This window comes from Sus scrofa, chromosome 16 (assembly GCF_054392235.1).
Source record: "Sus scrofa isolate SSC_HxYL_T2T_F1_AM1 chromosome 16, Sscrofa_HxYL_maternal_Yorkshire_Landrace_v2.0, whole genome shotgun sequence".
Taxonomy (NCBI): Eukaryota; Metazoa; Chordata; class Mammalia; order Artiodactyla; family Suidae; genus Sus; species Sus scrofa.
Genome location: NC_139398.1, coordinates 83,591,133 through 83,605,214, shown reverse-complemented (window position 1 = coordinate 83,605,214; position 14,082 = coordinate 83,591,133). Strand labels below are relative to the sequence as shown.

Here is a 14,082-nt window from a genome sequence, read left to right as displayed (position 1 = left end):
AGAAAAGGAGATGAGAGCAGCACCTATCTCATGGAGCTGTTGAGAAGGCTGCATGAGTCAATGCACGGTAAATACCCAACACAGGGTACTCTCAGTGAGCTATTATATCAGCCTCCTCCTTATCAAGATACTTATTATTGAGATGCTGAAGCTTGGATCAGTGGAAGGCTCTGCCTGGCTTCACACATCTAATAGGTGGTAGATTCAAGTACTGGCCCAGAACGGGAATCCATATTCCAAGAAGAGAGCCTCAGAGAGGGCTGGAGAGGCTGGAGCCGGTTCCCCAGAGCCGCACTCTCCAGCAGAACTTTCTAGAGTGATGGGAAAGTCCTGTGTCTGAGCTGTCCAGCGTGGGAGCCACGTGCCCATATCTTCGGCTTTGTACCAACGTTGTCATGAAATACAATTTGTCCAATATTTTTTTTTCATGGAGGAAGAGCCCACAAAGGCTAAGGTAACTAGGGCCCTCGGAACATTTGATGAACATTTGAAAGAAACAAAGGGCTTTGGGACCAGAGCTTTAAGGAAGAGATGGGACAAAATGGGGGGTGATAAGAAAGTGTTTTGTTACGGGGCCTCCTCCGCCAAAGTCATTCATTTATTTAATATTTATTGAGGGCTTATCCTGTGAGGGCATTCTAGAACAGAGAACAAGACAGATGAGGTTGCTATTCTTGTGGGGATTGGATTCTATTGGCAGAGAGAGAGAGATGATAAATAAAAAAATACTATCATCAGGTGATGAAAAGTAAGACACCAGATGAGGTTAGAGGGTGATGGAAGGGGTGCTGTTTTTGAAAGGGTAGTGGGAGAAATCCTACATGACAACGGGATGTTTGAGCAGAGGAAGGGCCGCAAAGGCAGAAGAAACAGGCAGTGCAAAGGCCCTGGGGCAGGAGCGAGGGGCTCGCAGACAGACTAGAGGGAGCGAGGAGAGAGGGGTTCCGGCAAGGTAGGGGCAGTGGCCCAGGGCAATTCAGGCCAAAGAAAAGGCTTGTGATTCTATAAGGAGCAGAAGGAAAGAGGGACATGAGGACCTCTAATCTTTGAAACCTTCAAAACCAATCGTCCCATGTGTTCAGCTGGTGACATACAGGCTGTCCAGCTGCAATGAGTTTTGTTGGACCTATGATATATTGTTTTGCTGTTGATGGTTTTCTTCTTAATTCGTCGTTAACAGACAAACATTGGGAAGCTTCTCCCAAAAATCTGGATTCCAGCTTCTGTTTAACAAAGTGGAGCTTCTGTTTAACAAAGTGGAGACAAACATTGGGAAGCTTCTCCCAAAAATCTGGATTCCAGCTTCTGTTTAACAAAGTGTGTTCACCCAGGGCATAATTGGGGCTGCCCACTTTAGACCTGGCCTGTGCTCCACAGCCCCCTCCCCTAGCTCTCCCGGATGCTGAAGCTGTTTCAGCTGCTGTTTAGAAAGAGTAGTCATTTTTCCAATAGGAAAGACACGCATCTCAACCCACATCTCTTTCCAAATTGTGAAGTAAATAGACTCCAGGATGGCCTCCTGTCCACACACAGGGCCTGCTTCACCCCTGAGGCTCCCCCCTGGCTGGAGACACTTGATTTTGGACGCCCCAACACTCACTGATACCCAGAGAGAGCAAGAGGTCTCTTCCTCTTGGGGTTGCCTGTACAGGTCCATGAGCTTTGCATTTAGAGCTGAAAACTCCCCAAACCAAGGGAGCATCCCAGGATCACTGGCCTTGGAGGGAGAGTGAATCCTGCCCCACTTCTTCCAGGGATCCCTGGCCAGAGGGGTTTGCCTGATCAAAACCAGCTCCAGCTCAGCAGGACATTGAACCTATTTATCAAATAGAAGCTCCAGAGACTAAATAGGAACAGAGCGCCTCCTTGAGGTCTGCGTTTGTGCCCTGGAGCTGATCAGGGCGCATTGGGAGCTCGGCCTGTAGGAAAGCCAGGGGGAAGCCTGGACGAGCTCCTCCTGGTGTGGCAGCCTCTGGCCAGGCAGGATCCAGGAGGGCCCTTCTATGGGAGGAGGCTGTCCTGAAAGCCTGGGTTTGGGGGTGGCTCTCTGGGAGGGAGGAGGGTTGTATTCTGAAGTCTGGAGATAGACTCCCCCGGAGGACCAGAAAGCTCCCTCCAGAGGGTAGAACAGATTGCAGAGGCCAGAATGTCCTTACTCTTCCGTGTTCCATGCACCCTTTGATTCAGTGAAGCCCTTTGCCTTTTCCCGGGAGCTATGGATGAGTTTTCAGACATACAGGCATCAAGTTCCAGCAGGGGTGACCTTGCATCATTCACTGAGCCTCTGAGCCTCTGTTTTTCCTCATCTCTAAAAGAGATACACTAACTGAACCCATCTCTGATAGTTGTTCTGAAGGTATGACTCAAAAATTTGTGTTAAATGGGTCACACCATGCACGGCGCCTGCCTAGCAACTGCTAAATAAATGCTAGCTATTAGTTTAGCACTCTCCTTATCATTATGGAAAGGGGATTGGAACCCGGCAGCTGCCCTGAGCCCCATCCCCATTCGTTGCTGTCTTCACCTTCTTAAGCATCCCTGTGAAATTCCCAAGCCTCCCTGGGGCACAATTTGAAAACTACTAGGTGTGTAACTGCCAGTGTGTAAAGTGGGAAAAACTATGCCTGGAGAAGGGACGTCACTTTGTGCTAGGTACTAAGTCACATGGCATGTCGGGGGCACTCCTGGAACCAGAACCCAGTCCCCCTGTCTTGGGTGCTTCCCACTGGCCAAGTTGCTCCCCACCAACCCAGCTCCTCTCCCAACCTGGGGTTCCTCAGAAACCCACAAAGCCAGGTTCTCCTACTCAGCAGAGTGCAGGCGAAAGTGACAGGTGTCGGGCTCAGACCTACCCCAGTCCTGCCTCTGTGTTCTGTCTGGGGGCTTGGCTTCCTCTATCTGAACTTCACGTTCCTCATTTGTGAAATGAGGCTGCCACAGTTACTGCCTTGGAGGATTTACTGAGATTATACGTGCAAAGGATTTAACCCATATGTTATAACAATTATTCAGTATTATTTTCATCACTGTTGTAATAATGATAGTAATATTATTACTATGACAGTTGGTATTCGAAAATGCCTGTGGAATGAGGGACCTATTCTCTGTATGTGTACAGTGCCCCTTGTAGAGGCACCATCACACACACACACACACACACACACACACACACACCCCCAATAGGGCTCCACAATATCAGCAACAAACTGCCTTCCTGGGAGCTAGCCGGCCTTGCGGCCCCAGTGAAATGAGCCCTGTTCCTCTTACTGGCTCTGTGAAGCCACTGGGACCGAAGCTTCTCTTTGTTCCTTGTGCATGAGACTGTCAGCCATCCCAGCCACCGGAGGCCACTGCCTGCCTCTAACTCAGGCAGCCCTGGGGGTGGGGAGGCTACCGTCAGAGCCCCAGAACATGGAAGGTCATCTGCTCATTGCTGGGCCTCTGTCTCTTCACATATAAATGGGGAAGGTAATTATCAATTTGCAGCGAGCGCCGATTAAGACGAAGTGCCTCCGGTGATGGGCCCAGTGCTTCACGGGTGAGCCGTCCCCTGGTAGCCACTGTGATGAAATGATTCAGGGATGGGATCCCCCACTCGTTCGGTGCCTTGGGGCCTCAGTGATACATCAGCAGGCTCAGGTGGGGACCAAGCCAAAGACCCCTGAACAAACGCCCTCATTTCATTGGGCCTCCATTTGGCCACCAGGGCATGAGAACTAGTCTCTGCCTTGCCCAGAGACCCTCCACCAGAGCATGAGAACTGGTCCCTTCCTTGCCCAGGGACCCTCCACCGAGCTTTTGGCAAATGATGCCCCGAAGAAGGGGAGGTTCGGGGAACATGAAATGCTGACGGAGGCACAAGCAGTGGTCACAGCTGACGTTTATCGAACGGTTCCCTTGTGCCAGGCCCTGCGGTCAGGTCTTGGCAGGCATCGTCAGTTTTAAACTGGCTTCCAGCAACCCTGTAATTATCCTCATGTTGCCGATGGGATAAACGAGACTCAGAGAGGGTTACCTAGGCTCCAAGTTCGCACAGCTAGTTTGCGGCCAAGGCAGGATTAAAACTCGGATCACTTCTGTGCCCAACAGTTTCCTGGCCTGCCTCCCCTTCTCCTCAGGCTGGAAAGGGCACTTGACTGAGGGGTGGGGGTGGGGGTGGGGGTGGGGGGTTATAGGACCCCTCCCCCACCAGAGTTTTATGGGTCTTCTCGCACCAGCAAACAGACTCTCAGCAAAGGCTTCATCTCCAGTTGGATTCCATTGCCTCTGGCCGAGCCCAGCCCATCTGCCTTGTCCATTCAAGTCCAATCCCCTCTGAGCAGAGCAGCTTAGGACAGAGCCGGCAAGTGGGCAGGCTGGATCCAGGAGCTGAAGAGCTGCGTTCTAGCAGTGAGACAAGACAGGCAGCTCCCCTCGCTGTGGCACTGTTCCTGCCCCTACCCTGGAGCTGGCTGAACCTGACTGTACAGCCAGAGGCAAGAGAGGGCTTAGTGATGATTGGGGAGCACCAAGGTGCACACTAATGAGATGCAAATAAGGCCCTGCCAGGACTCCAGCTCCAGCCCCGAGGTCCACATTCAAGCCCCCTGGGCTCTGGGCGCACCGATTCCTCTTCCCCGTGGTGACTCTCTGCTCCACCAGCTGGCACAGAGCTCAACAGAGCTGTTGGGCCTGCTGTGTTCTCACAGACAGGGCTGCCCATTGACTTGAACTAGGGGTTTCCATCACTGGGAATTCCCTAAGGGGGTGCATGTAGGAGTTTAAAAATACGTATTCCAAGCCCCACCCCAGATCTGCGAAATCAAAATCCTTAGGGGTGGGGCTCTAAATAGATGTTTAACAAGTTCCCAGGATGATTTTTGCATGACTGGTGTTTGGAATCCGCTGAACATGGTAATTTCTTTCTTTAAGATCTTATGTTCTACCATCCCTTGTTTCAAAGTTGATATCCCATATGTGGAGAGAGGGGTGGGGAAGTTAGGAAAAGACTGAAATCTAAGTGACCTCGTGAGGCCAGACGAGTGCTTCTTAAATGCCAGCGTGTTAAAAATCACAGCTGCGGGAGTTCCCATTGTGGTGAAGCGGAAATGAATCCAACTAGGATCCATGAAGATGTGGGTTCAATTCCTGGCCTCGCTCAGTGGGTTGGGGATCCAGTGTTGCCAGGAGCTATGGTGCAGGTCACAGATGCAGCTTGGATCCCGCATTGCTGGGGCTGTGGCATGGGCTGGTAGCTGTAACTCTGATTCAACCCCTAGCCTGGGAACGTCCAGGTGCCGTGGGTGGTGGCCCTAAAAAGCGAAAAAATTAAAAACTGAAATTAAAAAAATCACAGCCTCATCCTTAAGAAATCTGATTTCTTTTCGGGGCTGTGGAGGAACTCGTGGGCATGGTCTTCCCCGTAGATGGGGGACACCAGCCCCCAGGCAACGCAAAAGCGAGGTTATCTCTAAAGTCAAGTAGAAGAGCTATAGGAGAGGGAAGCAATGGATCTGATTCCTGGTTCTCACTGTGACGAAGCCTCTGAGTCTGCATCTCTCTCTGTTCATTAGCATCTCAAACCCGAGACAGTATCTTCTTGTGCACAGGTCTATCTCCCAGATAGAGACACAGCCCTATGAACCACGTTCTCCTTGCCATGCATAGACCTGAACTGAAAATCAAAGGGTTCCATGCACACATGCCTACCTCCTGGCGTAGCAGTTTTCACCGCAGATACACTACCTATGTTCACGAAAGATTCACACAAGGCTGGTCAAAGCAGCATTATTTATAATAGCCCTTTCCTGGAAACAGTCCACATGTCCATTAAGAGCAAATGGATAAGTAAACTGAGGCTTGGTCATACCCTGGAATACTATACAGCAAAGAAAATGAAAGTATTGCTCTAGGCAACAGTACAGATAAATACGTTTCACATAATCTGGGGTGAAAACAGTCCATATACAAAAGAGTACATACTGTGCTATTCCAACCATACAAAGCTTTGAAACAGGCAAAACTCATCTGTGGATTACATTAGGATAAACTACCCTTGGGCAGGCAGAGAGGGGTGGTTAGTGACTGGAAGGGGCACAAAGAGTTTTCTGGAATGGTGGTTATGTTCTGGTTCTTTATCTGGGAGGTGGTCTGTTTCTGGAAATTTCATTGAGCTGGACACTTAAGGTTTGTGCATTTTTCTTGTATGCAGATTATACTTAAAAAGTTTTCTATAAGTGCTATTAAAGGACTTCAAAGAAGACTTTTAATAAAAGGAAAAGCATTTAAATAATAAAAGGGAACTCCAGGTGACTTCTGACTGTGGCAAATTCCATGGGACTTCATTGCTCTGGGATTGTGGATTCTTCCTGCCCCAGGAACCAGGAAGGAGACAATTCTCAGAAACCAAGAGCTTGGGCACCATGCCAGGCACACCAGGGCTGTGGAAAGCTGATGCTTCAGCAGCTCCCTGTCCCCACCCCCATACAGCCCGCCCTCCACCAAACCACAAGGACAATGGCAGACCACTTTCCACTGGGTTCCCAGGTTCAGCGAGTTCCAGTTCACTGGGGTTCGCTTCATGCAGTATTTTTTCTGTCCTCAGAATGGTTTTCTGGCCCACTATCTTCTTTGATCCCCTCAAAGACCCTGTGTGTAGGGCAAGAAGTATTTCCATTTTATAGATGAGGAAGTTGAGGCCCCAGGATGGTGGGCCAAAGACTTGTCCAAAGCTAGCAAGGGCTAGCAAGTGGCCCAGCCAGGACTCAAATGCAAGGCTTCAGACACCAAATGCAACACTCCCTTAGCTATACCACAAATGGAATCTTTTCCAGTAGTGGCAGTACTGATGATAGCACCTGTCAATTAGTGAGCACCTTCCTGGGGATGTCTCAGAGTCCTTCAATAACCCAAGGAGGTAGGCTACTGTCATTTCATCCCCATTTTACAAATGAAAAGCCTGAAAGGTCAGAAAGTCCAAGTGCCTTGCCCAAGGTCAATGGCCAGTAAGTATGGAGCATGGATTGGAATAAAGTGTCTGAGTTGGGTCCAAGCTCTGAACCACTGCTCCAGTGGTTCCCAAACCCAGTTGGACCTCACCTGGAGTTCCCTTGGAGCTTGTGAAAGAAAATACGGATTCCCTCGCTCCACCCCCAGACTACACGTTCCAACGATGTAGACTTAGGAAGGGGCTGAGAAATCTGTATTTTTAAAAACAGACGGAGGCATTTGGGATGCTCCGCTCTAAACTAGGTTGCCTCTGAAATATGACAGTAACAACACAACAATTTAAAGGTAAATCTTATTTCAGCAACTTCTAAATGAACTCACTGAACCTCTCTAATAATTAGAGTTCTTCTAACAATGGAATTCCACCCTTCCAGAAGGTATTGGAGAACAGCCCAATTGGTGGATAATAGCTATGCTTAGTGGGGTGGGGAGTGGTCAGTGGCTGATAAGGGACATCTAGAGGGTTCTTGGGGGACTGGTGATGCCCACCTTTTGCTCTGCTTGCTGGTTTGCCACTGTTTCCATTCACTTTGTAAACATTCATCAAGCTATAACTTACAGTTGAAGTACCCTCTTTTTGAATGTTTCCAAAAAGGAGAAAAAAAGTCAGGCTGACCATTTTTCAGAGACACTGTAGAAGAAATATTTATGTAGAGTTAATTATATGAAAGATCCAATAGGGTCCATCTATTTATTGCTTCCAAGAGTTTGAAATTCTAGGATTTGAATTTTCCAAGATGCTTTGATTCTCTGAGTCAATTTCTAAGACTTCATGAGCCCCCAAATCTGTAACAGTGCCTAACGTTTAGTGAGCTCTTATTATGTACTGACTGCTATGCTAAGAACTTAATATGGATCAACTCACAGCAGTTCTGTGAGGGAGATAGCATCATCCAGCCTGCAACCCTCAGAGAGGTGAAATGATGTGTCCAAGGTTACAGAGATGGAAAGCAGCAAAGCCAGGACCAGAACCTGAGCACCCTGGCTGCAGAGCTGGTGTGCCCAACCATAGCGCCACATAGGTACCAAGCTCTGCCACTTCCCGAAGCTAAGTGTCTAAGCGTGTCAGTGATGCATTTTGTGCCATCTAGCCTGGCATTTGCTGGGAGGACCCAGACGGAAGGGGATGCTGCAGGGACAGACAGCAGCTCTGACCTGGGACACGTGAGCACATGTGGGCCAACACGCTCCCACACGCTGACATTACCCCATAGCTGGCATGTTCAGTCCTGCTCAGCTTGCACCAAGGCCAACTGCTATGGGCACTGGATCCGAAAGGGAACCGGGAACTGGAGAATTCGCCTCTGTGGGCTCTCTGCCCCCAGCCGTGGGAGTGGACAGCTGCCATTTACCTGCCACTCCAGGTCACCTTGCAGGGGCCCTACCAGTCTCAGGAATGGAGAAGGACACAGGAAGTGGGGCAAGGGGAGGCGTTTCTTGCTTCTGCAGGCTCTGAGCTGGAAAATGCTTAAGGCATCACCTCTTTGGGGAGGTAATGTGTCAATCAGTGGGTCATGGTGGATGATCAGGCACTGTGATTGGCCAAGAGGGAGACAATAAGGTATCTTCACTCTGACCTGCAGCCATGTGCAGCCAAGGCACTCTTGGACTTAAACTTCTTCAGCAGGGTCCTCCAATGTTTACAAAATAAAAGTCATGCTCCTATGAGGATTTCCTGAAGTCGCTATGGTTTAAAGATATATAAGGAAATATTCTCAGATTTGTTTCAAAAGAATCTGGTAGAGGCAGAGAGGAACCATAAATATCAAAGCTGAGTGATGGGCTTTTTAATACTATTGTGCTTCCTACTGGATATTTATATACTTTCCTATCAATAAAAACATACAAATTATATATATAGCATATATACACACAGATATACTATATTATACATACACATGTATATTATATCTAGTACATACAATATATTATACATACACATGTATATTATATCTTATCATATATATTATACACACACACACATATATATATATCTTTTTTAAGCCATCCTCCTTGGCCTGGTACACACAGCCTTTAATAACCTGGCCCCATCCTGCCTTTCAGAGCCCGTGGCCACATGTTCCTACCTAGTCGGTAATTTCCTGCACACACGTGCCATTTTCTCTTAACTGCTGTGCTTTCACGATGCTACTTTCTCTTTCTGCTTTCCTACCGTTCTGTCTTTATTTAAGCCTATTTCAGTCTTCAAAACTGATAGTCAGTCCCAGCCCCTTCTAGAAGCTTTCCTTCGCTGACACCTTAGCTGGGCTAACTCTGGCTCCATGGGGGGAAACTTGCCTCTAGTTCACCACCTGCCTCGAAGTATTAAACCATTGACTTCTGGGACTGCCTCCACCAGCTGTGGCTCTTTGGGGGCCTGACACATCGTGAGCCCTAAGTGTCTATTGAACTAAGGCTCTGTTGAGAAAACAGAGGCTGTGTGACTGAAAAGAAGGGGCTTAGCTTTTCTGGGACTCTGTTCATGTCCACAGGAAAACAACAATAGCAACAGCAAAAAGACGTGTCGGAGGTAATGATTGCTGGCCTGCAGGGTGGCTGTGCAGAGCCAGCCGAAGAGAAGGTTTAGGGGACGCGGTCTAACCTGGTGACAGGCACATCGAGGGGCTCAGTAAATCAGAGTTCTCTTTTTCATGTTGAAATTCCACACTCCGGGCTGTGTATCAAAACTGGCTACTGACTGGAGGCAAATCATTCAAAGTCTATGGTTCTACCTGTAAAATGGAACCAATAATTTTGTGGCTTTTAGGGCTGCAGCTGTGGCATATGGAAGTTCCCAGGCTAGGGGTCCAATAGGAGCTGTAGTCGCCATCCTACGCCAGAGCCACAGCAACACAGGATCCGAGCCGCTTCTGTGACATACACCACAGCTCATGGCAACGCCAAATCTCCGACTCACTGAGCAACGCCAGGGATCAAAATCGCATCCTCATGGATACGAGTCGGATTCGTTCCCACTGCGCCACAGCGGAATCTCCCGGAGCCAATAATTCTTAAAGGGAGACTTTGGCCAACTTCTGAGGACCCTCTCAGTTGTGCAGGTACAGATACCTGCTGACTTGCTGGCAGTAGTGACGGAATGGTGTGTGGCGTGTGCGAGTGCGTGCGTGTGTGTGTGTGTGTGTGTGTGTGTGTGAGAGAGAGAGAGAGAGAGGGAGGGACCACGTGGGTGGGCGTTGCAGGAAGGGTCTGATTGATGAGGCGCATGTCCCCTGAAAGACATCTATTTGGGATCCATTTGTTGTTGATCCCAGATGGCCTCCAGAGAATGTGGGGACAGTTCACTGGCCTCCGAGGCTGACCACCCACACAGGAAACAGGACTCCTGAGCTGGGCGAGGCAGAAGGGTGGAAAGATCTTGGCCGTGGCCCTGCCTTCCCAGCTCACATGCTGTGCGACCCCAGCCCAGTTATCAGCCTTCTCTCTGGAGGCATCCACGTCCCCACCTGTCCGATTCCATCATCTCCAAGGACCCCTGCACTCTTATCTCTGATGGGGTTGGACTAATGCTCAGCCACTCCGAGCAACCGTTCTCATGTGTGACTTAGAAATGAAGACTCATTCATTCTCTTAGCAAATACGCTATGAGCTGCTTTTCTGTACCAGACGCTCTGCTAGACACGGGTGCCAGAACAGTGAGCGATGCTTAGCGGAGGAGACCACGTCAAACAAAATATACACAAATAACTACAATTGTGATCTGTCTTAGGAGGGGACACTTTAGGGTGTCGTGACATGATTTTCACCCCAGGGGAAGCATCAATTAATTGATGACTATCACCCCCATAAACAAGGCCCTGGGCACGACATGCGTTATCTCATTTAATGTTCACATCCATCTCGGAGAAAAGGACTATGATTAGCCCCACTTTCTGAAATGAGGAGATGGAGGTTTAAAGAAGTTGAGGTCCAGGTCAGACAACTGATTCTCCATTATACACGGAAGCCTTAGTACCATCTGTCATAGAAACAGTAGCATTGAGTTTCTGAGTGAGCTCGGCTTGTGCTGTAGACCCGGGAGGCACGGGAAGCTTCCAGAGGCTCTGCCCACCTGCTGCTGAAGGAACCAGAAGGCAGGGCCTAGCCAGCTTGTTCAGGAAGGTTCCCGACTGTGCCAACCTCATCGTCCCCAGCACACACTGGTTTTCTCCAAGGCTGCCCCACATGCATATCTGGCCCCGCAGCCTGTCATGGGCAAGGACAACCTCCAGGCGGAGGCGAGTTCAGTGGTGCCGGCGGAAGAGTGGACAGGCAGCAAAGTGTGGTCACACGGCTCACGGAGGCCTGGGGCAGAGGGGATCTGGCAATCCCTCCTGGTGGCAAATCCTTGGCACAGCTGACATCATGGGGCTAGAGCGGGCCTGTGTCCTTCTGGGGCTGGTTCCCTAGGGGACCACAAAGAGGCATGGAAACAAGGGCGTTCTGGGGAGACCTTGTCTCCTTCCAGGTCCTGCCCCATTTTATGGATGAGGAAACTGAGACCCAGAGAGCTTGTGGTGGAGGGAGCCTCGCTGTTTCGCTCTACCACGCTAGCCACCTCCTGGGCTCAGCCCTTTCCTGCCAGGAGCATAAGCTGTGCTCCATGGAGAGCCGGGAGGGGAACCCTGGCTTGCTGCCTCCTGCACCAGGGGATGGTTGAGTTCCAGAGCTTCCTCACCTGCAAAATGCAGATGATACTTCCTGGTCTGCCTACCCAGCAGCCTTGTTGGGGTGAATCATTCAGAACGGGTCTTAACAATAATCCAACCTCCTTTACTGAAACTAAGAAACTAGGCCCAAAGCCGTATGGAACTGTTTCAGGCTATCCTGCCTATGGGTTGCAAGGACATGAATAATGAAATTCTCTTTTCCCTCTGCCTGCTTTGAAAACTCAACCTTTTCAAATGACCGTGCGTCTCAGCCCCATCCCCGAGGGTGAGTATCAGCTGTAACAATAACGCTGAATAGTTTCTGCACGGAGGGCACTGGTCACCTGCCCAGGCTCAGCCCCCCAGGGGTAAAAGGAGCTGGAGGCTTGGAAATGCTGCATCCTGAGCTGTGTCTCTCTGTCCCTACTCTGTCCTGAGCTCAGGCCTCGCTCCTGATGCCGTGCACCTGAGGACAGAGGCAGCCTTTCTGAGTCCTCGGCAAACCTCAACACAGCAATGCTCCCCCCCCCCCCCAGCCCCAAGTGGAGGGCTGAACTCTGGCCTGGTGGCTGCATTCAGTGTTCCACTCCAGCTGACCTGCCTGCAGAGATATGCATCGGATTCCTGCCTCCCCCACGAGCCGCTCCCACTCCCCTCACCCCACCCCGATGCTGCCCCCGCTGCCTCTCAGACTAACCCTAACCCTTTTACTGCCCTTGGAGGCAGTGAGCACCCCCATCTGACAGCCGGGAAAGCTGAGGTTCTCATCTGGGCGCCTCTAAAGGGTGGCATGAGAGCCAGCGCCGGCCAGGTTATCTGACTCTCCCTGAGCCCTCCCTTCCTCCCACCCCCTCACCAGGTGGCTTTGTCTGTGTCAGGGACCCTGTGCCCCCTGGACACTCACAAGAAGCTAGCGCCTCTCGGCTCCCTGGCCCCAGCTCTTCCCCCTAAAAGCACAAGGAAATTGTCTCCTCGTTCCCTTGCAAGCTCATCCCCAGAAAGCTCAAGCAGGGAATTTCATTCTTCCAAGAAAAGGAATCCAACTTTCCACACATGCAAATATAACCTTGCGCCTCTAGGAGATCAAAATCCTAGCCCCGACCCTTTCTGGGCCCCCAGCCCGGGGCCCCCAGGCTCAGGCTGGCTCCCCCTCTGGCTTCATTCAGTGTACCTAGGTGACCCAGGGCCCAGGTGTCCTTGTGCAACTCCCGCTGTGCCCGCCCCAGCCACCTCCTAGTTCTGTCCCCACCTTCCAAGAGCCCGTGCTCACGGGCCAGAATGGATTCGCTTTGCAACCCCCTCCCGCTAACGTCTCATCCTCCAGCAGTTCCTACCTGTGCCCTTTAGGTGGGGGAGGGTGCCCCGGCCGTGGGCTGCTGGGCTGGAGCCCCTCTCACAGGCACCAGGCTGACAAGCGCGGGAGGGAGGTGAGGAGTCGGAGACGCGGAGCAGGAAGGCGCACCCTCAGAGAGGCTGCCCAGAAAGTTGGAGTAGGTGTGTCCCAGCCCAGGAGGAGGAGGAGGAAAAGGAGGTGGGAGAATTGAGGCGGATCGTCCCCCTCCTGCCAGCTCTCTGTCTCACGGAGCGGGAGGGAGGGAGGGAGCCAACTGGTTTGTGGCCCAGAACTCCTGGTGGGGAATCAAGTCATGGAAAATGACGGCTGGAGAGCCGCTGAGAAATCCAGCCCATCGCCACCTCCCTTGTGGGTTTGACAGAGGGATAAACTGAGGCCATGGACAGGTAGGACTTGCCCGAGGACCCTCAGAGACGGTGCGGGCGCTGGGAAAGACCCACACTGTTCAGCCCTCTGCCAGCCTTCTCTCCTCTCCTCTCCCACACGGCGGATCTGAGATGCACATCCAGTCATCCTCTCTCTAAGGTCTGGTTCAGAGCCCCGGCGCAGCCACCTGTTAGCTCAGTAACCCTGGGGGCATCACCAGTCTGAGCCTCAGTTTCCTTTTGATGGAGAAATAATAACTCCTACCTCATGAGGTTGGTTGAGGATTACAAGAGATAAAGGTTGAAGGAAGGCAAGACACTCAGCAGAGAAAGTCCCCCATAAAATGTAATTCTTTCTGGTTATTCTTTCTGCGATTTCTTCCCTAAGTGACTTAACCTCTCTGAGCTCTGGCTTCCCCAGCTGTGAAATGGGCTAACAGGAATCCCTGCTTCATAAGGTTCTGTAAAATCGTGAGACAGATAATGCATGTAAAGTGCAAAGTGCAGTGCCTGGCATCTCTTTTTTGGGCGCTGTACAGGGCGCTGGGGACATGGAGATAAATGAAATAGTGCCTGCCCCTCGGAGCTGAACCTGGCTCTGTGACCATCCTGTTGAATCCTCGCTCTCTCCCTGCAGGACTTGCAGCCTCTCTGCGGCTCCCCTGGCAAGTAAGTGAGTCTTTGTTTGCATACCTCTAATTACAGGGGGCTCATTACCTCTCCCAGCAGT

At 50.8% G+C, this 14,082-nt stretch overlaps 1 protein-coding gene across 1 annotated transcript in view; it reads right to left on the bottom strand.

Moving 5' to 3' along the window:
- The window catches only part of FAT2 (FAT atypical cadherin 2), an 84,272-nt gene extending 71,152 nt beyond the window's left edge, over positions 1-13,120 (bottom strand). Inside the window, exon 1 of the mRNA XM_021076658.2 lies at positions 12,968-13,120. The gene's annotated coding sequence lies outside the window, so the exon portion shown is untranslated. The remainder of the gene's footprint in view (positions 1-12,967) is intronic.
- Between the last annotated feature and the right edge of the window lie 962 nt (positions 13,121-14,082).